The sequence below is a fragment of the Bombus vancouverensis genome, unplaced genomic scaffold (assembly GCF_051014615.1).
Source record: "Bombus vancouverensis nearcticus unplaced genomic scaffold, iyBomVanc1_principal scaffold0075, whole genome shotgun sequence".
Lineage (NCBI taxonomy): Eukaryota > Metazoa > Arthropoda > Insecta > Hymenoptera > Apidae > Bombus > Bombus vancouverensis.
The window spans coordinates 217,059-240,715 of NW_027468966.1; the positions used below are offsets into that span (position 1 = coordinate 217,059).

General features: G+C 38.1%; 1 long non-coding RNA gene and 2 pseudogenes across 1 annotated transcript; 1 reads left to right on the forward strand and 2 right to left on the reverse strand.

The window, feature by feature from the left end:
• Positions 1–16,516: 16,516 nt before the first annotated feature.
• On the reverse strand, positions 16,517–16,635 carry LOC143305024 (5S ribosomal RNA; annotated as a pseudogene).
• LOC143305010 (uncharacterized) lies at positions 16,536–18,991 on the forward strand. The gene is made up of 3 exons (XR_013061682.1): positions 16,536–16,661; positions 17,635–17,720; positions 18,190–18,991. It is a non-coding gene; the product is annotated as an uncharacterized LOC143305010 (long non-coding RNA).
• Positions 18,992–19,363: 372 nt separating this feature from the next.
• On the reverse strand, positions 19,364–23,137 carry LOC143305009 (katanin p60 ATPase-containing subunit A-like 2; annotated as a pseudogene).
• Between the last annotated feature and the right edge of the window lie 520 nt (positions 23,138–23,657).

A 23,657-nucleotide genomic window follows, 5' to 3' on the forward strand; every position in this document is an offset into this window, starting at 1 on the left:
GGAAAAAGTACCATCAATAAGAATACTAAACAAAGGAGAAACATACACTATAAGCAGGGCAGTAGACCAACAGAGCCCAATTAAAACAACAAGAGAAGTACAGGACTGCGCAAATACAAAAGAAATAGAAATGGAAATAATACAAGAAGACGACGTAAAGAGCAATACTAACAAGGATCTACCACAACATAACGAAAGTTGGAGAACTGTAACTCCCAGCAAAAAAAGAAAAATAAACACAAACACAAACGATAGGAGGACCACAGAAACAGAAAGTCAACAATGGCTACAAGAAATTCCTACACAAAACTCCTTCAGCTCACTGACAGAAGAGATGGACACAGACCCTACAGAAAAACCAAGAACACTCACTCCCAAGCCACCACCAATCTACATAGACGCAAAAATAATAGACCCCCTCATTGATCTGCTAAACAGCACGGCAGGAAAAGAAAACTGCACTATCAAACAGCTCAAACTGGACCAGGTAAAAGTACAGACTAATACCCCAGAAACCTACAGAAAAGTAACTAAAGCGCTAAAGGAAGAAAACGCTGGGTATCACACTTGCCAACCCAAATCCGACAAGAGCTGCAAAGCAGTAATCAGAGGTCTACACTCCAAAACAAATACAAACAAAATATGCGAGGAATTGGCCAAGATCGGACACCAGGTAAGAACGATCAACAATTTAGCCAGATTTGACACTAAGCAACCACTACCGCTATTCCTAATAGAGTTAGAACCGAAAAGCAACAACAAAGAAAAATTTGAAATTAAAAAAATCTCAAACACAATAATCACAGTCGAGCCACCCAGATATAGAAAAGATATACCACAATGCATGCGGTGTCAACAATACGGACACACAAAAAACTACTGCAACAGAAGCCCGGCGAACACAAGCCAGCTACAAAGGCTGCGTAGTCAGAAAACAACTACAAAGCAAACTCTTCCCGCCGATTCGAAACAGGACACACAACAATTTCCACACGCAACAAGACAACACAGAATCTATGTCAGCACCAAATACACAGCATGTAATGAACAATAACCACACTAACACCAATACCGTCAAAAACCGAAGCTACGCGCAAATAGTCAACCGGTCGTCACCCCTAGATAATCAAGAATAGAACAACCACAGCAACGACGCTACAGAAATCAAAGAGTTAATAAAACATTCCATAAAAAACACCGAAATACTCACAAAAATGATAAGCGAACAAAACGAACTCCTCAGACAGCAAACACAGCAGATAACAGACATGTTACAATTACTTACTAACGTGATGAGCAAAAAATAAAAATAGACACGCTTAAAATAGCAACCTGGAACTCTAACGGCCTACAACAAAGGGCCCTAGAAACTAAAACATTCCTGTATAGCAACAACATCGATATACTACTCGTTTCAGAAACACACCTCACAATGAAAAGCTATATAAAAATACCGCACTACACCATATGCGACACCAAGCATCCTCCAGGGAAAGCACACGGAGGGATGGCAGTAGTAATAAAAAACATTAAACATCACCTACACAGTCAGGTCAGTAAGGAACATATACAAGCAACCACCGTTACCGTACAGACTAACAGCAACCAACTGCAGTTGTCAGCAGTATACGTACCGCCGCGACACAAAACTACAACGCAAATGTGGGAAGAGTACTTTCGACACTTAGGTGACAAGTATATTGCAGCGGGAGACTACAATTCAAAGCACACACTATGGGGATCAAGAATCACTACACCTCGAGGTAGAACCTTGGAAAAATACATTAGAAACAATAACCTCAATATATTATCTACAGGAAGACCGACATACTGGCCGACAGACCTGAGCAAAATACCTGACCTGCTAGACTTTGCAGTTACAAAGGGACTAAACGCAAATAAACTAAACATAGCACCCAGCCTCGAGCTTACCTCCGACCATACGCCCATAATAATTGAATACAGAAACAAAGCAATACTTTACAGCAGCACAGAGAAGCTATGCAATAAAACCACCAAATGGCAAATATTCAAAGAAATAATAGAGAGCAAAATCAGCTGCAACATCCCACTGAAAACACCTGAACACATCGATCAAGCAGTAACAACATTCACAGAAACTATCCAAGAAGCAGCAAGGGCAACCACTATACCTGAAACAACCAACAGACAAACAAAAACAGTTCCACTAGACATCCTCGAAAAAATTAGAGAAAAAAGAAAAGCGAAAGCAAAATGGCAAAAACAAAGAACAAAAGAAAACAAAAAACACCTAAACAAACTCACAAAAGAAATAAAAGACAAAATAAAAGAGCACAATAACAACGAGTTCACAAAGTTCATCGAGTCACTATCTGCTCACGAGAACTACAACTACTCCCTATGGAAAGCCACAAAAAAAATAAAGAAGACAATAAAACTGGTACCAGCAACCAGAAGAATGGGCAAGAAGCAACGAAGAGCAAGCTGAAGAATTTTCCAACCACCTATGCAACACATTCACCCCACACAACATCAACAACAGCAACCACAATAGCCATACGGACGAGGACGCGCTAACTACTAGTACACCAACTGACAATCACTACACCATACCCAAAGCAACAGCACAAGAAATCAGAAACATAATTGAGAAAACAAAAAATAATTAAGCACCAGGAATCGACCTAATTAACGGCAAAATCTTAAAAAACCTTCCGCCAAAAGCAATAAGACAAATCACAATAATAGTTAACGCAATACTAAGAATACAATACTTTTCAAAAACTTGGAAACTGGCACAAATCATAATGATACCCAAACCAGGCAAGGACCCACACGAAATCAAACCCTACCGACCAATCTCACTACTTCCGATGTTCTCTAAGATACTAGAGAAAATAGTTTACTATTTGGGGATAAACCCCATAATAGAGAAGAATCAACTAATACCGGATCACCAATTCGGATTCAGAAACAAACACTCCACAATAGAACCAGCGCACAGACTCGTCAATGAAATCTTACAGGCGCTGGAAACGAAACAATGCTGCACGGCACTCTTTATGGATTTATTCGATAAAATAAACCACACTAGCCTACTTCAATCAATCAGGAAACAGTTCCCGGAGCAGAGATACCAATTAATCAAATCATACTTAAGAAGCTTCATAGTAAAAATCAAAGACACATACTCTGAAGTTAAAGAAATCAAGGCAGGAGTTCCGCAAGGAAGCGTCCTAGGACCAATTTTATACACATCATACACGGCCAACATACCAACAACTAACAATAGCAAAATACTGACATTCGCGGATGACACAGCTGTACTAGTCAGGCACACTAACCCTGCAGTTACACTACTACAAGAACATATCGCAAAAATAGAAAAGTGGCTTCAAGCAAAACAAATTAAAGCAAACCCCGATAAATGCAACCATATTACATTCACACTGCGAAAACAGAAACCACCAAACATTGTACTAAATGGCACACACATAATACAAACAAGGCAAGTCAAATACTTAAGACTCCACTTAGATACACGACTCACATGGAAACAGCATATTAAAGCAACAACAGACAAAATACAGATGGCAAGGAGACAAATGTACTGGCTAACAAGTCGAAAATCCAAACTAAGCATAGAAAACAAACTAAAAATATATAAAATGATCATAAAATCAATCTGGACGTACGGAATAGCACTATGGGGAACAGCAGCAATGAGCCATATAACCAAAATAGAGGCAACGCAATCTAAAATACTCAGAACAATAGTAAACGCGCCATGGTACGTTAGAAACGAGAACATTCGGAAAGACCTGGGAATACCAATGGTCAAGGAGGAGATTAACAGAAGTGCAAGAAGGTACAGAGAAAGAATACCCAAACAAATACAACGCACCCAAACCGGCTGGCAGCGGAAACGGTCGACACATCAAGCATAAAAAGAAGATCTCACCTAGACCTAACAGAAGACCTAACAGATCTCACAAGGACATAACCTAACAAACACGATAATGGTACCCCGCTGGGGGTAGCCACCCACATGTTATATTAGTATACCGCTATAATATTTTACCAAATGTCCTACTGGACAAATTGTAAAAATTGGCTGTAGAATATGTAGAGAAGCAGTGTACAAAATGATTAAAAATAATAAAACATTTTGACACATATTTCATTACATCACGTGAGCAAAACCTATGTTACGTGGCGCAAGATGATCCGTGCGACGTCCTTCATTGTCGGACCGTCAAAACCCAAGCACCATTAAACAGGCCCTCAATAAATCTAAGGCCCCACCATAAAACTTTAACTTTTTAACGTCATTATTTTAACACATGTTTTAAGTTAATCCTTTTGTCCTGGAGGACTTTTTAAGCCTAGAAAGGTTTTCGGTTTATAGAGGGTTATTGGAAAGGTCCTTAGGCTTATTAGGCGCTCTTAAAAATTACGGAGACTGCGGGCAGTGACCTAACGGAAAAAGTGGATATTTATCTAACGGAAAATCCGGCTTTTTCCGGATTTTTTGTAAACAATGACACCCCCTAGCAAGGTTGGTAGGAGGTTTCCTTCTCCTCTCACCACTCATTAACATGACTGAAACCAATAGGCATCACATATCGTTACTCTCACCTTATTAACGAAAAGTGTGAGAAACGAATCCGCTTTCTTCGTTCAAGAAAACACACCCACACCGAGCTTTCCTCCGTAATTGCATGAGATCGGAACATCAGTCTCCTCTATTGCTACGTCAACTACAACAAGAAACTCAACTGTAAGGGCCTTGCTGTATTACCAAAGAATACTGTGCATGTGTATCGCATCTTCATACGCCAAATCGTCGTCTACGACATATATCATACGCAACGGCGTAAGTTCGTTGTATCAATTTGTTGAAAATATATAGTTTATAATCCTGTTAATCGCAGCGCTATATCACCTCAACCACCTCTATTATCTTAACGGAAATCAGGAGATCGATCTATTCGCGACGTCGATTATTATAATCGTAACGGGAATTTACGACTCCCGCTGATGTGTTTCCGCGCGATTACGTCTCCCCGCGATTGATTGAAAATACAACCTTAATTACACAATACCTAAAACAGTCCAGTTATGTAAAGTTTTCTACCACATATACAAAATACTATTAATATTGATACAGATAAAAATGAAAAAAGTAATAATAAATTGACATATTTACAATTTCTCTGATCTCAAGTGCGTCCTTTTTATTGATTATTCTGTAATGACAAAAACAGGAATATGTCTAATCAAAAATCTTTTAGTACGTTTGGGACGCAACTGCTCCATTGTGCAGCAGTAGTTTTAGCTAATCGATCGTTACAACCACGTCCGCGCTATTGACTTCTTCAGAGGTCTCGGCGACATTTGAATTGTGCCTGAAATTGTACAATTTGGTTTTGTAGGTACCCAGGTAAATACCCTTGTCCAAGAAGTCTTCGTTTTTGTACTTCCCGTTCGTGGTTATTATGTTTTGCGTCTATCTTCTTAAACATATTTTTTGAGGTAATCCATGCTGCATCACGAAGACATTAAATAATGTAGATTTATATTGTTTCGACTCGAGATCTCTACCGATTCATTTATGTGATGCTCTGTATGAAGTGTATCATCGATCAATTTGAAGAGAGACACGATTTGAATTTTTGGACGAACTACAAATTTTTAATAGTTAGTAGCCAAAATTGAGAAGCTAAATCAAAATCCGCGCGGTCACCGTCTACTTCTTCATAAATGTAGTCATAGACTATGGACATAAAAATATGGATCGTACCATAGGTCTATGGTTTATTCATCTCTGGATATAATGTTCTTGATTCGTGATGTAGTCGCGCGTGGGTTGCCTCGTTGCTTATTGCCCCGGTGTGGCTGATTCCTCCATCTGGTTTAGGATCAGTTGTCTGCAGCTTGTGAAGCAAAAAAATCAGAGACTGTTGAAGAATTTTGAAGATAGATCTGTCTTATACTGTTCATTCTAAAATAAAACGATATATTTCATTAAGTTCCACAGAATAAATTATTGCGCCTATTTGCATGGTAAGATTTGCTTTCGAAAAGAAATACTATGTAAAAGACAAGTTGTGCGATAATAATAACCAAAAAGGGTTGATATTTCTAATTTCATAGTGTGCTTACTTCATAAATGAAATTTTGGGGGTGTCCTGGAGAAAGTACTTGTTACGTTCGGATACTGGCAAAGATTGCAATGCTCTCTGCATAATGTGCCTCGATTTTTAATAATCCTTCTCCACTATTAAATCATGTCTCGGGAATATGTTTAAACTTCCCAATCATGGTATTAATTGTTTTTTCTAATTCCATCTGCCTGCCAGCCACGACACGAACAGCCAACATGTGACTGTATATTTTCAGTGAACCGTTAGACCTCACTGCCTCTTGAGAAACATCATTTAATGAGTCAGGAATTCCAAATTTCGATTCTAAATTCAACTAAGCCTTCCAAACGTTTAATTTTTCCTTCTGTTCCCTGAAATTAGTCGTTTACACCGCTCTTGTCGCGACTGTTCTTACTTTCTCTATTTCTGTTGCTTGTAAACGGTATGCCGTATACTGTAGCCATACTATTGAACTGTCTGGATTAGCTAAAACTAATCTGTCGAACTGATCTACAGAATTTGATAACTGGTTATTGACGAGCGCTTCTTCTCTTTGACGAACTTCACGTTCCTTCTGTGTTTTCTGTTCTCAACGTTCAGCGGCACTTAATTTCTTATTTCTCAGTTTTGGCTTTTCTTCACAATCGCTAGATGACTCTTTAGGCTGGAGGAGAGTTAAATCAGGGTTGTTATCCCAGTAAAATCCATACGCAAATATCCTTGGCTTCCGCTCGTTATCGTCACCATTATTAACATTGTTAAGCGCATATCTCAAATCTTGTTTGGAAGGTTTGGTATATTTCAGTTTAATCTTTTCTTCTCCTGTTCGTTCAACACACGTTCGTTTTTCTCTGTTTCGTTTTTTATCTTTGGTACTTCTTGTAACTTTTCAATTGTTATTCTTTTGGCGACTACCATGTTCTCTTGATTTTGTTTCTTTCTTTTTAAGTTATTAATATCATCCGATTTCTCTTCCACACAATAATGGAAGATAGTGTCACGTAGAAGACACAGGAAATCACGAAATTAACGGATCATGTCTTGTGAATTTGAAGTGTGTAGGACGTAATAGATGCCAAAAAAAAAAACACTCGGAGATATTTAAACAGTATATTTATTAACAATTCTCTCTTTCGACACTTTGCGTAGAACTCGCGATTACACTTGACGATTCGCAATTCTCGGTTACAACTGATAGACGATGAGTTAAGGTGGCGATTGAGCAAAGTGCGCGATATAAATTAAGATGATGACTACTCAAGGAACGTAGAGGAACTGTCCTTCTGTGACGATGACGCTGCGGAGGTGTGACTAAGGGTACGAGATAATCGGATTCGTTAAGGAAAGTTTTCCTTAGGAAAGTGAGGGAAATGAACGTCGCTGTTAATTGGTTAATTTCTATGTTGATGGTTGAAGAAGGATGCTAACCGCCCTCGAGAGAAAGTTGCTAGCGGGAAGCGTCGTCCTTGAGGAAAACAGATTTCCCGTATCTTCCCGCAGTAGGTGTTAGAGATTTAGGGACTGTTAGGATAAAGACTGGTTGTCTGTTTGAAGAACTTAACTAGTTAACTAAATCTTAAGATTTATAACAGGTCCTCAAGCTAGCTGAACATGTACTGTGTAGATGCATCGACGTCTGGTAATCGTCGCACCCGGAGAATAGGGTCTGCGTGTGGCGAGCCACGGGACAGAAACCGTTGGAATATTTACTGTCGAGTACCGCTACAACTATTTCTTTTTAAGGAGAACTATACTATTACCTCATACTTTTGTCAAGCAAAGCGTTCATCCCTTGACCGCTGCTACGTTCGGCGACTGGTTGTCGCCACGAGCCCAAGCTCATTATCACAAATCTCGAACAATTGTAATCGAGTTAAGTTATAGAGGCTAAAATATTGAGGGTTTTCCGATGAATTCCAAAGGAAGGCCCCGGTGTCCTTTCATCTCCGACATATATATTTTGTGGCATGCTTGTAAAATCTAGACATCATTCTTTTGGTAGCTTTTTATGATTGTATCACAATTTTAAGATTAATTAAACGAATATTTAATAATGATTTTAATATCGAAAGTAACGATTATTATACTACGAATTTTTATATGAATAGAGTATGTTAGAATATGTGAAACATAAGATCCGGTCAAGTAATAGGAACAAACGAAAAACAGTTTTGTACGAAGAAAAACAAGAAAGATATAAAGAATAACAGGCTTTGTTTTCGAGAAAATTGATCTTGGAAATCTGTTTGAAACATGTAAATTTGGTTAGTTACCGATTAAGCAGAGGGAAGTTATTCGACGTGCAAAAATAAGAGAAAAATGTGGAATAAGATCTTTCCATATAAAGCTTCATTTTCAAGAAAAACGAATTTCTTCGTGCTCAGTTGATAACACTGTTCAACACGTAATTTTGCAACCTTCAATTTCTTTTACCACCGTTCCTGGTATGCCATCTACACCAACCGCTTTATTCCGGTTCATCTCAGCTCCGGCATCCAGTAGCGCTTCCTTCGTGATCAAGCCCTCGCTGACACTAATACTCCCGTGGGTTCTACTTATATTTCCCCTCGGTCTCGTTAAGAAAAGCTACGTCATGATAGCCCTGTACGCCCTTCGCTATGGATCCCTGCCCAACGAGGCACAGAACTCCTTTCAACCCTTCTCCTTGTTGGTTCGAATCAGTTTCCTCATCTGCCTCTTCTTTTTCCGCAACTCCTAAATCCACTGTGCCGCGTCTCCAGTTCCTCTCGCCATTGCTCTCTAGCTCTTCTTCTCGTCGTCATCACCTCCTTTCTTAACTTCATCGACTGTTCACTCCGCCAATAATTATGATTTTTCTTGCTCATCGGAGGATAAACCCTTTTTAATTCGGAGGTACATGAGGTTTCCACTGTAACAGCATACATCGAGCCCTCCTGCATAGATGTCCCTCGGTACATGTTACTAAGCTTTCCTAATTAACCATTGCCACCAGGTGGCCCACTTAGCCAGATTGACACATACCATTTCATATTGAATAATACTTCACTTCATACATGTAGATGGCACCACTCCTTAATGTATCATAAAGCCCCTAAAGAAGGGGCCCGCTTACCTATTGGCAACCGTATGACACGTGCGCGTCTCATCACGTCGTTCAAATTATTATGTGAGCCCTACTTCCTACACTCCATTGCATATAAGCATTTGCATTTGCATTTCCCCTATCCCATCAACTCACAGTTGACCCTAGTGACAAGAAAACCTCACCTTGCCCCAATGCTACCACCCACATGTATCTTCTTCAATTCATCGATCTACTAATATTCATGTGCCAATCCAGCAGGTATTAATCGTGTCGAAGCCACCCAAAGGGCAGTGTTAGTGTATTATTGTGTTCCATCGTGTGCAATTGCATTCTCTATCATACTTCATAATCTTACACCATTTAAATCTATTATATTAATTATCATCTCGAAGCCAATATTAAATACTGTTGCGTTGAAAATTAATACAAAACCATTCTCGTTATTCAATTAAAAGTAAAATAAATAACGACTAAAACAAAAACAAAACACGATAAACAGACTTAGCGTGATGAGTTATTGTTATTAAAGGCGTTTTTAATCTTTCCATTCTTAACCATTAATTTAATAGTTTGTAATTAATTAATTAATTAATTTGTAGTTATGAAGCTATAATAACTCATCAATAAATGCGAACAACCAACGTCCTTTCGAATTATCTACAACAACGTACTCACGCATATTAAACATTTACTAATACGTTATATACATTAATTTATTACTTTTTAAATTATCTACTGTTTCCTATTAATTCCTTTCTTTCTAATTCCACTCTCTAATTCTTTCACTGTTTTCCATTATGAACTGACTTTATCTGATGAGTCATTATAGTTCCAAACATATTTATCCTAAGCTATTGTATTTAAATTACTTAAGGTTGAAAATAAATTTCTTCTTAAAACTTTATATTTATATAGTTCTTCAATTATATTATGTAGTATTCTACGTAATACTCCTTCATTATATTACCACTCTTTATTATATTTTATTGAACTCTGGCTTCTCCTAATTCAATTCTAATTTTATTTCCTTTTAAAGTTTTATCATTTAAATTGAGATTCGTAATTGCATTTTTTTATAGATACTCGACTTTACCAACTCCTCTTCATATTTTAATTCAATAATTCAATAATTTATTGCCTTATATTCTTTGATATTGTTCATCTATGACTCATCACGCCACGATTATCGAGCATTATACTTCTTGTTTCTCTCACATTTAACATTAGATCCTCCAATTATTCCATTTATTTTTGTTCAGCGAAGATATTACCATTTAATTATACCCAAACATATTGCAACTCACTCACTCGATCATAATCCACGTCGACTCCCTTGTAATATACACCCTTTTTTTTTTATTAACGTGGAGGAAATCCGCACTGACACCAGGTCGCTTCTGGGGAAAAGCGGCGTGGTAGTGCCGGACTCCAGCCGACTAAAACCTCCACGATGACCGCCCCGGCTGCGATTGAAAGGGGCCCGGGAATTGGTGTGAGCGATACACCGCCCCCCCCCCGCCTAATACCGCCGCTTGATGGAGCCATGTATCATACACCCTGATATTCACTTAATACTATTCCACTCACACCAATTCTCCTATCACCTCATCCCACTTCACACCCCTTACAATTTATCGTAATAATTCATTGCACTTCCCTCCCTCTTTGTAATCCACTGTAACCCATTGCAATTTTGTTGAAATTCGCACAAGCATACTGTATTTTCGACCAGTCGTGGGGAGACGCTTTTGCTAGGAAATGCGTCAATGGAAGTCGTAAATTCCCGTTACGATTGTAATAATCGATGCCGCGAACAGATCGATCCCCTGATTTCCATTGAGATAATAGGGGTGGTTGAGGTTGTATAACGCTGCGATTAACAGGGTTATAAAGTATGTATTTCCAACAACTTTACACAAGATAATAACGCCGATGCGTAAGAGGTAAGTGAAGAATAAATGGATTGCTCTTAGATGAGAGAATCAGTGTAGAGACGATGATTGATCTAAAGACAGAGCTCGCGTCCTGGTAGATATGTTGTCGTCGACGAAGTCTTGAGATGTTGGGTATGTTAGAATGGAGAGTTAACTGAACTTCCGCTCTCATGTAATTACGGAGGAAAGCTCGGTTTGTAGGTATTTTTTGAACGAAGGAAGGGGATTCGTTGTTCACACTTTTCGTTATGAAAAGTGAGGGTAACGGTCCGCGATGCGGCTTGATTATAACCCACGTTAATGCATAAAGGTATGAGGAAGAAGCGTCCTACCAACGTGGCTCATGGGTGACCTTGTTCATGGGAAAAACCAGCTTTGTCGTTAGACAAACATTCGTTTTTCCCATTAGGTGACTACCCGCTCTCTCCGTAATTTTTAATAGCGTCTAATAAACCTGACGACTTGTCTAAGAACCAGCCATAAACCGAAACACTTATAGGATTAGAAAATCCTTCCGGATAAGCACATTAACTTGAAAACATGTGCTAACAGTTAAATTAAAAAGTTAAGGTTTATGGTGGGTCCTTAGGTTTATTGAGGACCGGAATGACGGTACGTGGACCATAGGCTGCCAGGCATTGTCGTGACCAGTTTCGACCATTTTGTTTATTGACGGTCGGACGAAATGCGTCGTCTCCAGGTTTTGCGTGGCGCGTATCCCAGGATGGGAAAGTCCCTGGAGCGAATTATATACGCTGTGCCGCAAGGGTTTCAATACAAACGGTCGTACAATATCGCCTGATACGTCGTAATCAGGAAAACGTATCTTCCTTAATTGTAATGCGGATGTATCGGACTTGATGATGTTGCGCAGCTCGGTGTCGTTTTCTTGCGCTGCGGCGAGAGTTTTATGGTCCACAGATTTCCCTATCGCTTCGATGCGAGATAGAGCGTCGGCTACATTATTGTCCAAACCTTTAATGTATCAGATGTCGGTCGTGAACTGTCCAATGTAGTCAAGATGGCGAAATTGTCGCGGTGAACATTTGTGTAGATATTGATTGAACGCGCACATGAGGGGTTTCTAAAACGTTTAACTGCGGTGTACAGAGCAAGAAGTTTGCGGTCATATGCTCTATATTTTTTCGCTGCGCGGAGGTCAAGGATTTTGTAACAAATCTTAACGACTGCCATTTGTCGTTTACGCGTTGTTGTAGTACTGCTCCTATGGCGTAATCGGATGCGTCTACCGCGAGGCTGACGGGCCCGCCTGGTATCGGATGCGCTAGTGTCACACGCTCAGTAATGTCACATGTTGAGAAGCAGTAATAGGGTGGACAAAACATACTGCATGCCACAGCTATCGATACAATAACCAGATAGTAACGGAATAGCCGTCTCTGATATACACTCGGGGATAATCCCTACAGGGGGACTAAAACCTCAGCATAAAAACCTTTCCAAATTAGCGCTCGATATCTTTTTTATTATAGCACTCTGAACCCTCACTATTTTGGATTCGTACAATAAATTTTACTACTGTTAGGTAGATGATACATTTACACTGTACATGTGAATGTGTGTGTAAGCGTCAGAGGGCGTCCAGGTATCAGTTGAGACAAAGACGATTCGAAGCTGTTAGAAGAATCTGGTGGGGTCGGTTGACAACAAGCGTGCGTACAAGAGGGTTATCGAGGTCTTCGGAGTGTAATATATGTCGGAGATGAAAGAACACCGGAGCCTTTGGAATTTTGGATAATCTCGCAACATTGTAACCTAGAGTCTACTATAGCTGGAATTAAACAATTGTAGTTATTCAATCCGATTGTAATTGTTTGAGAGTTATGATAGTGAGCTTGTGCTCGAGGCGACAGCTAGTCGCCGAACGTAGCCGCGGTCACGGGATGAACGCTTTGTCTAACAAAGACATGGAGTAATTGTATAGCTCTCTTTAAAAATGAAATAGTTGTAACACACGGCAATAAACATTCCAACGGTCTCTGTCCCGTAACTCGCCACACGCAGACCCTATTCTTCGAGTAAGATGATTGCCAGATGTCGATGCGTCTCCGCAGTACATGTTCAGCTAGCCTGAGGGCCCGTTACAAATCTTAAGATTTAGCTAACTAAAGTCCTTCAAACAGACAAACAGTCTTTGTCCCAACTACGGGAAAATAGAGGAGACCTATTTTTCAACGAGCGGCGTCTCCCACTAGCAACTTTCCCTCGAGGGCGGCTAGCATCTTTTTCTAACCACCGATAGGGAGATTGACCAATTAGCAGCAATGCCAATTTTCCTTACTTTCTGAACGAAGGCTTTTCTCGACGAATCCGATGATCTCGTGTCCTTAGACACACCCCATTATAGTTTTCCTCTGTGGCATCGTCAGGACGGGAAAGTCATTCTCGCTCGCGATCTCATCGACGAAAAGGTTGACACCTTACGGTCAGTGAATATCACCAAAGAATCTGACATAGAGTACGTACACCTACCATCCCGTTGGCTGCGTATTTGTTAGTGAACCTAAGACCATTGTCACTAGTGTTGCAAGTGTGTGATCATCGTCAGTTTGCGTCAACTCTGTAACCTTTTTGTTTGTGTCAATAAAAGTCACTTCCGTGGTCTAAGAAGATGGATAGCTTCAGTGAAGAATCATTACCTACCCCAAGTCCTCACCGTGATAGCGACTCGAGCCCGGACTCGGATCGTGACTCGACATGTCAATAGGAAAGGATGTACTTACTCTTAATAGGTGTGTACCCCTACGAGGTAAGACTTGGGCGAAGTGCGGTGATGTGTGAAGAAGGTTTCGATTTTAGGAGGTAGAACAGGATATCCTGAGAAGTGGAGTTTTATATTAAATTATATTAAAGTTATATTAATTTTATAATAGTAATATTATTATTATGGCAATAAACATTGTGCAGGTACGATGAAGTTTAGCATTTTTTACCTATTTAACAGCAGATAGTTTATTGTAATTGACTATAGAGTTTATACGATTAATTGTTTACTAATATCGACTACAGAAGGAGGTTTTTAACTCTCCATATATCTATCAATGTTTATGTGTTTTATTAATTATTACTTGGTTGTAAGCATATATGAAGGAGTTACTTACTTGCTTTTACTAATGTACTTACTTGAGAGGTAAGTCTTGGCTTGCGTAGTGTTTAGGGAACGAGGTTTTTGATATCTAAAAATTGACTTTGAATTATTATTCATGAAGTGGATCTCGCTAGGATATCTATGCTCATTTTAATAATGGACCATTGTTACTTGATTTGTAGAGAGAGTTAGTTTATATTTAGTTTTTATATGTCGGAGAACAGTCAGGAACAGGGTTGTGGGCGTTTGATAGACCTCCCTTGGAGTTGGCCATCGTTGTGTGATAACGAAGATACGGCCTGATGCTACGAGTATGGACATTACCGATTCGACAATCAACAGCGGTGGTTGGGCACTTGTGATGTTAGTGACGTTGGTCTTAGGTCCGATGACGAATCCACGGTCAACGGGATGAAAGATATACTTGCTCTAACTCAAACTCACTGATCGTCAGGCGCTGCTCCCTTCGTCGGTGGGATCTCAGGAAAGAATGAATTTTCGTTTCAATGATGCCACAGAGGAAAACTATGATGGGGTGTGTCTAAGGACACGAGACCATCGGATTTGTCGAGGATAGCCCTCGTTCCGAAAGTAAGGGAAATTGACGTCGCTGTCAATTGGTCAGTTTGGGACAAAGACTGTCTGTCCGTTTGGAAAATCTTAATTGCCGGAAAAACCCAGGTTTTGTAGCGGGTCCTCGGGCTAACTGGATTTGTGCTGTGTACGTGCCTCAACATCAGGTATTCATTGTCCGAAGGAACCGTTGGAATGTTTTACTGTCACTCTACGTACCTCTATTGGTATTTCTTTTAACGAGGGTCATACTATAACTCCACACCTTTGTTAGGCGAAGCGCCCGTCCCGTTGACCGCGGCTACGTTCGGCGACTGGTGGTCGCCTTGAGCCCAAGTTTATTATCACAAATCGCAAACAAGTACAATTGGGCAGGATGACAGCAGATTGTTTAATTACGACTGTAAACTTTAATTACAATTTTACGGATTTTCCCGAAGTTCCAGAGGGAAGGCTCCGGTGTCCTTTCATCTCCGACATATATGTTTGATTCTACTTACTATATAATGACAATAAATTTATATTTTATGTATTTATGTATATGAGGTACTTACTTTGAGTGATAGTGATAAATTGATGATGGCATGTGTCTAGCGAAGGAGGTTTTGATGCCTGTAAGCAGGCCTCGAGTTAGTTTTGTTAAGAGGATTATTATATTCTCTTGTTTGATTTTGACTATGTGATTGTTATGTTACGCTTTATGCTTTATATTTATTTTGTCTACTCAAATAGATGTACTAGGAATGATGTACTTACTTCTAATAAGTGCGTGCTCCTACGAGGCAGAGAATTGGGTGATGAATGTGTTGAGGAGCAAAGAAGGAGCTGATCTTAGAAAGTAGAATGAAGAATTATCCTGCGAAGAGGAGTTTATTTTAATTATATTATTATATTAATTGACATTGAGTAGGTATTATGGAGTGTAGAGTATTTTTACTTATTTATTAGGATACTGTTATTATAATCGACTTTTGATTTTAGAGTTGTACGATTAAATTGTGTTATTAATAATTGACTAGAGAATAAGGCTTTAACTTTCCATATATCTATCAATGTTTGTGTGTATTATTAATTATTACTTCGTTGTAAGCATGTATGCAGGATGTACTTAGTTGCTTTACGTACTTATTCTTACTTGAGAGGTAAGCCTTGGCTGGCGTAGTACTAGGTGAGCGAGATTTTTCGATATCTGAAAGTAGATTTGAATGATCATTTAGTAAGTGGACCTCATTATCATATAATATATATTTTATTTATTAATGTACTATTAATATGGTACTATGAGATTTATTATATATTAGGCTATTTTACTATAATAGGTGACTATGTATTAGGTATAGTTATTATGTTTTAATAATTGACTAGTGATATAAAAGTATGGAGTTTGGTTTTTGTCTATAGTATTATAAGGGATGTACTTACTTTAAGAGGTTGTGATATTAAGTGGGTTGCTTACTTATTGATTTAATTTATTTAATGGTTAACTATTGATATATAAGGAGGTACTTACTTCAAGAGATAGGGTTAATTCGAGGATGGTCTAACGTCATGCGAAGGAGGTCTTGATGCCGGTAGTGATGAACTAGTTTGCGATCGTTAGTGCTTTTAGCGGTGATTGATATGTTTATTAAGTGGTGAATTGCTGGTGGACGTGAGCGCACCAAGCCTGAACCTCACCGAGGGGCGCGGCGGGCCTAGCGCGCTTCGCCAACGCCACACGGAGTTCCCAGGCGATCACCCATCCAAGTACTCTCCGTGTCCGGCGCTACTTAACTTTCGTGATCTGACGGGAACGAGTGCACTCAGCGCGGCCAGGGCGTTGGCATTTCTATTTTTTACTTAACATGTTTGTAAGTAGTTGTAGCATGACTGTAATTTGTTGTGTTTGTTGTCTGAGTACTGCATTTTGCTCACATATTTTTGTTGACTGCAGCGTCGTTATTGTTGTTGTTTTGATTTTGGTTGTTTAAGGGTGGTGTTTAGTTAGTTACTTGTGCATAACTTCGGCTACCAAAGGTGTTGATGGGGTAGAACTGATGCCGATGGAATTTGACGAAATCGTTATTGTGTTTAAATGTTACATTCGTCCATTAATTGTCGTAGAATATCGAGACTACGTGATAAGTAACACACATTTTGAGTCGATCCGTTAATTTTCCCACGATCAATCTATCAAGTTACGAGACGAGAAATTTTTAATTTATAATAAAAATGTATGAGATTACGCTTTTTCGATGTACGCTTTTTCGAAGATCTGTAGCGCAAAGAACAATTCTCTCTCCAACGGTTTCTTTGATACATATTATAGCATCGCCGGAACACTGTTTACGAAAGGCCGACGAAACACATACAGTGTCGCGATAAAGCGTAGGTGCCGACGGGCCGAAAGTGTCGGGAAACTTCAATAGGCCTAATGGCCCACCGATATCCCTTTGGTCCTTCCGTAAAATAATCGGAAGAAGGCGTATATAACCAAAATAGCAGACGGTTACGAACACGTGCGTAGCGGGGATATTGAAAGATGACAAAGGGAAGAAAATTATTACTGGACGTCTAGGTTACATCATCGAGAACACAAAAAGGAAACAAATATGTCCTGACCATACAGGATCTATTGACCAAGTGCTCCCTTAAAATTCCTACTGTAGCGGTTCATGGCCATAAAGAAAGTTCCAGGGCTGAAGCGCACGTGCTGGCCTGTGAAATGTGACGTCCGAGGTCAGGACGTCGTCAAAGAATAGACCCTATGATTTACAATAAAGCGCAAGTGCTTTCGATAAAGGAAACTGATTCCCTACCCCAGAAGAAAACATTCTGTTTCAGGCACCTCGGTATCCTATATGAATGGCAACGAGGAAAGGCTAGAGAGACGCAGAGAGATACAACTGATCAGTGAAGTCGAGTAAACGGTGAGTATGCGAAGAACAATACCAGTACGGCCCAGGTAACGCGTGCTGGTAAAACTATCAGGTCTTCCACGTATAATTAATAAACTCATTGTTAAATCAATCCGCGGAGTATTTCTTTGGCACCGTACACGTCCTACCACCTCACTGATAAAATCGAAAATAAAATCTAAGGAATATTACAACAGACGGATCAATAAACAAAATTTCAAAATGGTAGATTTGTTACATTTAATGAAAGAACTTAGTAGAGGGAAATCTCAAACGGATATACAGAACCTCATAAAGTTCCCAATATTTTCAAGTACTATAATATTGAAATCGAAGTAAAAGGAATGCCATGGTCAATACATATAAATAAATTAAAATTAACGCGCTCGCAATAGATAGTGACGAGCATTCAAACAGGCGGACCAAACACAACAAACAAAAGCAACACGTTAATAATGAAAACTTTTCCTATTATATACAGTACGGGCATCGTTTTTTATGAACAAGAACAAGGAGAGGAACTCTACGGTCCTTGGGATGGAGAACTTCCAGCCTATCACCCGGAGGTGTATGGATAATTACTCACTTACTGTTACCAATTACTCCAACACGCTTATTAAAATATCTTCGACCGTATCATTTGTCAAAACTGTTATTACAATGTAGATGAAATGCCAAAAGCAAAAAGGAATCGTAGACGTAGAGGCTATAATCCAGAATGATCGAGCTCTGTATACGACTGTTAAACTCGATATTTTGTTATCGAACTCACGATAAGAATAAATATAATGACCGAGCCCTTCTCGCTGGGGCATTCGATTGTTGCATATTCACTACCGTAATCTCCAGGTCGCATTGACAAATTTTGAACAGATGTTACGATAATAAAATGAGCCGTGACACTTTAACAATTTATGATTTTACAATCCGCGGGAAAATAACATACTCAATATTCTGATTTGTGACTCAACAAAAATAAAGAAACACATTTATACGTCCTCTGTACTGCATATGTCGTTGAACATGTGGAAAATCGCTAGTAGCACATAGATTATGAAGATACATTTTGCTTGTTATGATATAGTAATCCTACTTTTTCAGCACTGTATCATATTTGGATTTAGGCTTGAAGAACGCTTCTACTTTACTAGTGTTGCTGTTTTTAAGATCTGTTTCTCGTAGTAGGTCTATAGAATTGTACTATATATTCAATATTACTTTATGAATATATTATGAAAATTATGTAAGAAAATTTAAATAAAAGGCAAATTTGAGGTAACAAACTGATAGAGCATGTTATATAAAATATGTTGTAAAACGAATAAACTCACTTCACTTCACTTTTCGTTCACTTTTTATAACACTTCGTGCTTTGCTTTTTTGTAAAATGTTTCGACGTATTCATTTTTTTATTATTTTTATGCAAAATTATGTTATTCTGCCAGAACTTTGTAATTTAATTCTCTCAAGTTAACTTACTGTTTGAAACTGACTCCCTTCTGCGAAAACATTTTTTGACTAAATTTACCCAGATATTTTCTGTATCCAATACTCAGATCCGATGAATATTCGGAGCAGTTCAAGGCTTGAATTTCGAAAGAGGTCCCGGTGCACCTTTATTAAGCGTCAAGTAGGCCAAGGTGAAGAAATTTACCTTTATATATGATAATAGAGTTTATTATGCAGATCTAACAGAGTAACGGTACAAAATGTTACAGAATGATTCAAAGTATTAAAAGAGACTGCGTCAAAATATTTTAACAGATTGATTCGAGCGCTTATTTTGGGGGGTTTTTATATCGTGCTTTCTATACTGTGTGACACTATCGTGGGGTTTTAGTCGGTAAGTCCGACACTACCCCGACAGTGTCCATGAGGATCTCCCCACGAAAAAAAAGTTCAAGGCTTGAATATTTTTAGAAAAATAATAATTTCACTGATCTTAGTATTAATTTCAGTGATTTCAGTAAAAATAAATGTAATTTTCAGTATTACTAACAATTTGTTTTATCCTCTTCCTACCACATTTTGAAATACAAATTTTTAAACCTAAAGTTCAATCTAACAATGAAGGTCATCATCGAGGTTGATACATGTTCCAGTTTCGAATATACATCAAAAGAAGTATTTCCTTTCTTAAGTTGAGGTCACAATAAGCATCTTCAATCAGCATTTTATTCTTTTGTCTTAATGGTGAAAACAAGTGATCGAAGAGATAGTACGCATCAAAATATAATACAATATGCTCAAATATACTACACAACCTGCTACAATATACTGCAAGAGTAATTGAGACCGAACACGGAAGACCAGGAACGATAGCGTCATAAGCAGCTTGTTCCTTTTTGTTCTTTATTTGGAGTTTTAGATTTCTTCCCTTACAATAAGTAGCTCTTTGTGATCTATCTGTTTCCTCTCCTTTTTCCATCTACTTAGGGACTCATTTTTTGGAATCCGCGGACACAGTACGTAATTGATCTTCATCGAGCAATCTTGTCAATACGCATCGTCATTTGCCACTCCCTCATTTGAAGAGATTTGATGATAGTATTCCTATTACGGCATGTATATATTTCATGATATGGAGCAATATCATATGATGGTAATAAAAATTTCTCGAACGATAATCCATTTATTTATATTTTTCAATATCTGTCCTTACGATTGCGTATTTATTTGTTCCACGTATCATATTTATCCATTTGCATAACTGTAGGTGACATTTTTTTAAACAATTTTGCTAATATTTCATAACTTTTTAATTCATATTTCAAAGTGGTAACAGGTGTTTCTTTCTTTTCAAGTCTCCTCCATATCGGGCTTATTTCTAGTAGCCACGCTTGCTTACAAAGCAATTTTATATCTGCACAAGAATATCTTTCAGTACATTTTACTATGTGGTTTACAATATCTGTATTTTCTAATAAGTGGTTGCTAAGGTATAATTTGAATATACCAAGTCGAGCAACTTCATTGGGTAATGATACGTATATTTGCTTTTCGAGACGCCTGAGTAAAGCTGCATCAATGCCCCTAATAACATATTTACAATAAATATTATCGTTCTATTATACTAATAATAATGAAGGAATACTTCAAACAACACAATAACATATTTGGAATTTGGAGAAATATTACGATATTTTCTACTTAGAAAACATTGAAATAACGTGATATACGTACCAAGGGGAATTAGTTGTAGCCAGAAGAACTACATTAGAATTCTCATTAGACACTAATCCATCCAATCTAGAAAGAAGTTCTGACCTGAATCTCTTTGCAGGTTCAGACAATATACAGTCTCCTTTATTTGTGGCGATCCAGTCAATCTCGTCGATAAAAATAATTGTAGGCGAATGACTATAGGCAAGTTCAAATAAAACCTGTTCAGTTTAACAAATGTATTATTCATTAAATATTATATTCGAAATTCCTTAAATTCATTGCCTCATCACGAATATGATATCATTTCGTTTTCCAAACAACTATTCTATTTATATATAAATGACGAAAAATAAAATCAAATCTTTTTATACCTAGAATCTCTCCTTCATAGACAAAGGAACAAAGAAACTTATATAGACAAAGCAACTTACACGTATATACTTCTCGGAATCGCCTCTCCATTTGCTGACAGTTATGTTAATGAGCTGGCAGTTATGTTAAAAAAAGGTGCAATGGCATTCTGTCGCGACTGCCTTCGCTAACTTCGTTTTCCCTGTTTTGTATATTTCTTGTAAACACGTACAGAAATGAAAAGAATACGAGTATCTTACCTGTACCAGGTGGGCCGTACAGCAAAATACCTTTCCAGGGGGAAAACGGGCCATCAAAAAAGATATGATACTTAAGGGGATACACAACGGCCTCCTTAACAGCGGTTTTACATTCCTCTAGGCCTATAACGTCATCCCAATGTACATTTAATTTGTTTACTATGATCTCCTGTGACGATACAAAGATAAAATGGCGTCTTCTCTATATTAAGTAAGTGTTACGTAATTTGATATTTGAAGCGTTACTGAAATCACGTCATTGTCGATATACGTTGGACGGTTTATCGACGGGAATTTTATCGTTTAAAAGCTTTACGATACGTATATTAATCGAAAATAACTTACGCATGAGATGTCCTCAGCAATTTTTCGTAATTCCGGATTATCTGAATAAAGCTTTGCAATGCATTTCAATATCTTCGATTGCATGGATTGTTCCATTGGGACGTTAAATAGCTCTTCTGATGAACGTCCATCACTCTCATTGGGGAATATTGACGTCACTGTCATTGCGAGATTAATATGATTCGCATTATCATCAGTTATCTTCTGCTGTAGATTCGTCTCTTTCACAGGCTCACTTCTCGCTTGTTTACTAACAGATTTGGCTTTTGTCTCAATACTTCTACAAACACTGGATCATATTGTAATACGATACGTTGAATACGATACGTTGAATACGTTGAATACCGTTTAATATCGTTAAATAATTTAAATTCTTACGTTTTGCTTGCATTTGTCACTTCCCTCGTCATTTCCCTTCCAGTTATTTTCTTACACAATATGGGATATTTTTGAAATTTCATCTTGTAATAATTTTCATACTCTGCAACGATAATTTCCAAATCGATGTTGTCGCAAACCCGATGTTCGGGAGATAGACGAGCTTCCCGGAATAATACATCGCTAACGTCTATATACATAAAAAAATGTAGTTTTTAATTAATTATAGTTTTTAACTAATTAAAAATATTTTTCGCAATGACTGAACACTATAAGATAACCATCAAACAACTGTTTTATCTCTAGGTAAGACAGGCAAAAGAATGTATTTACTATATAAATCCTCGAAGATAATTTCTTGTCTTCTGCTTTTTAATTTCCAATTTTTAGATGGATAAGAATAATTTGAATTTATACTTCATATATTTGTTTATAACTAGTTAATCTACATAATCGATTGAGTTATTCTTAACTACTGAATTACCGATGTCGAATTTTCAAATTTGGTTTCGCCTTCTCTTTCCATGATGTCCACTGATTTCTATTTCGATTGGTCACTGACACTATTCAAAAGAATTGGAACTAGGAATATATTTTAATTATAATATACTCACCCATTGTGTTCCAAATAATCACATACAAGGTATAATATGTTCCGATGACGTTCCGAAATACGACTCTCCTCCTAATGCAACATGGATATAGAAAGATGGATGCAACATGGAAATAGAAAGAGAACACCATGTATAGATACTTCCTGTCCATGTTTAATCAGGCATGCACACTAGTGGACACTGACGCTGCTCGTATACCGCTGTTACATATTTCCTGTACAAGTGCGCGTCATTAGACAAGGACGGAACATCCTCTCTCTACTTCTCTATCGCGTTTTTAGTTCGCTCACGCGCTCTGTACTTATATCTATTACATTTCCACCCTAGGCAGCGGCCGTGCAGTGACTTACAAAAGTTCCGAACGGTTCCATCCTGGGCGGACGGTTAATTGCGTTCGGTACTTCGAGGCAGAAAGGTGAGTACAGAATCGCTCCTCTTAGTACTCTTATTAGAAGTGTTATCATCGAATATAAGTTTTTTCAATAAATTCTTATCGTTTTACGATCTTTCTAGAATACAATGACGCCAGCAATCGATCATTTTCGCGAATTTATTGTAAATTAATTGGGGGAATATCTGGAGTTCTTTATCGGTTTCGACTGTAAAATCAGCAACTATTCGAATTTTTCATTCATAATTGTGACATTTTCGACACTTCCGTTGCCAAGACCCTCTTGAGAGATTTTTGGCACGTTCCATCACCCTTGTTAAACGAGTGCACATTGGTGGATATATTGATTTTAAAAACCAATACGTGTACGAGATTTATTATCTCACTGGGACAAAGAAATCCGTTTTATTCGCGAATTTTCCGTGTTTCTTCTTAATTTTCGTGA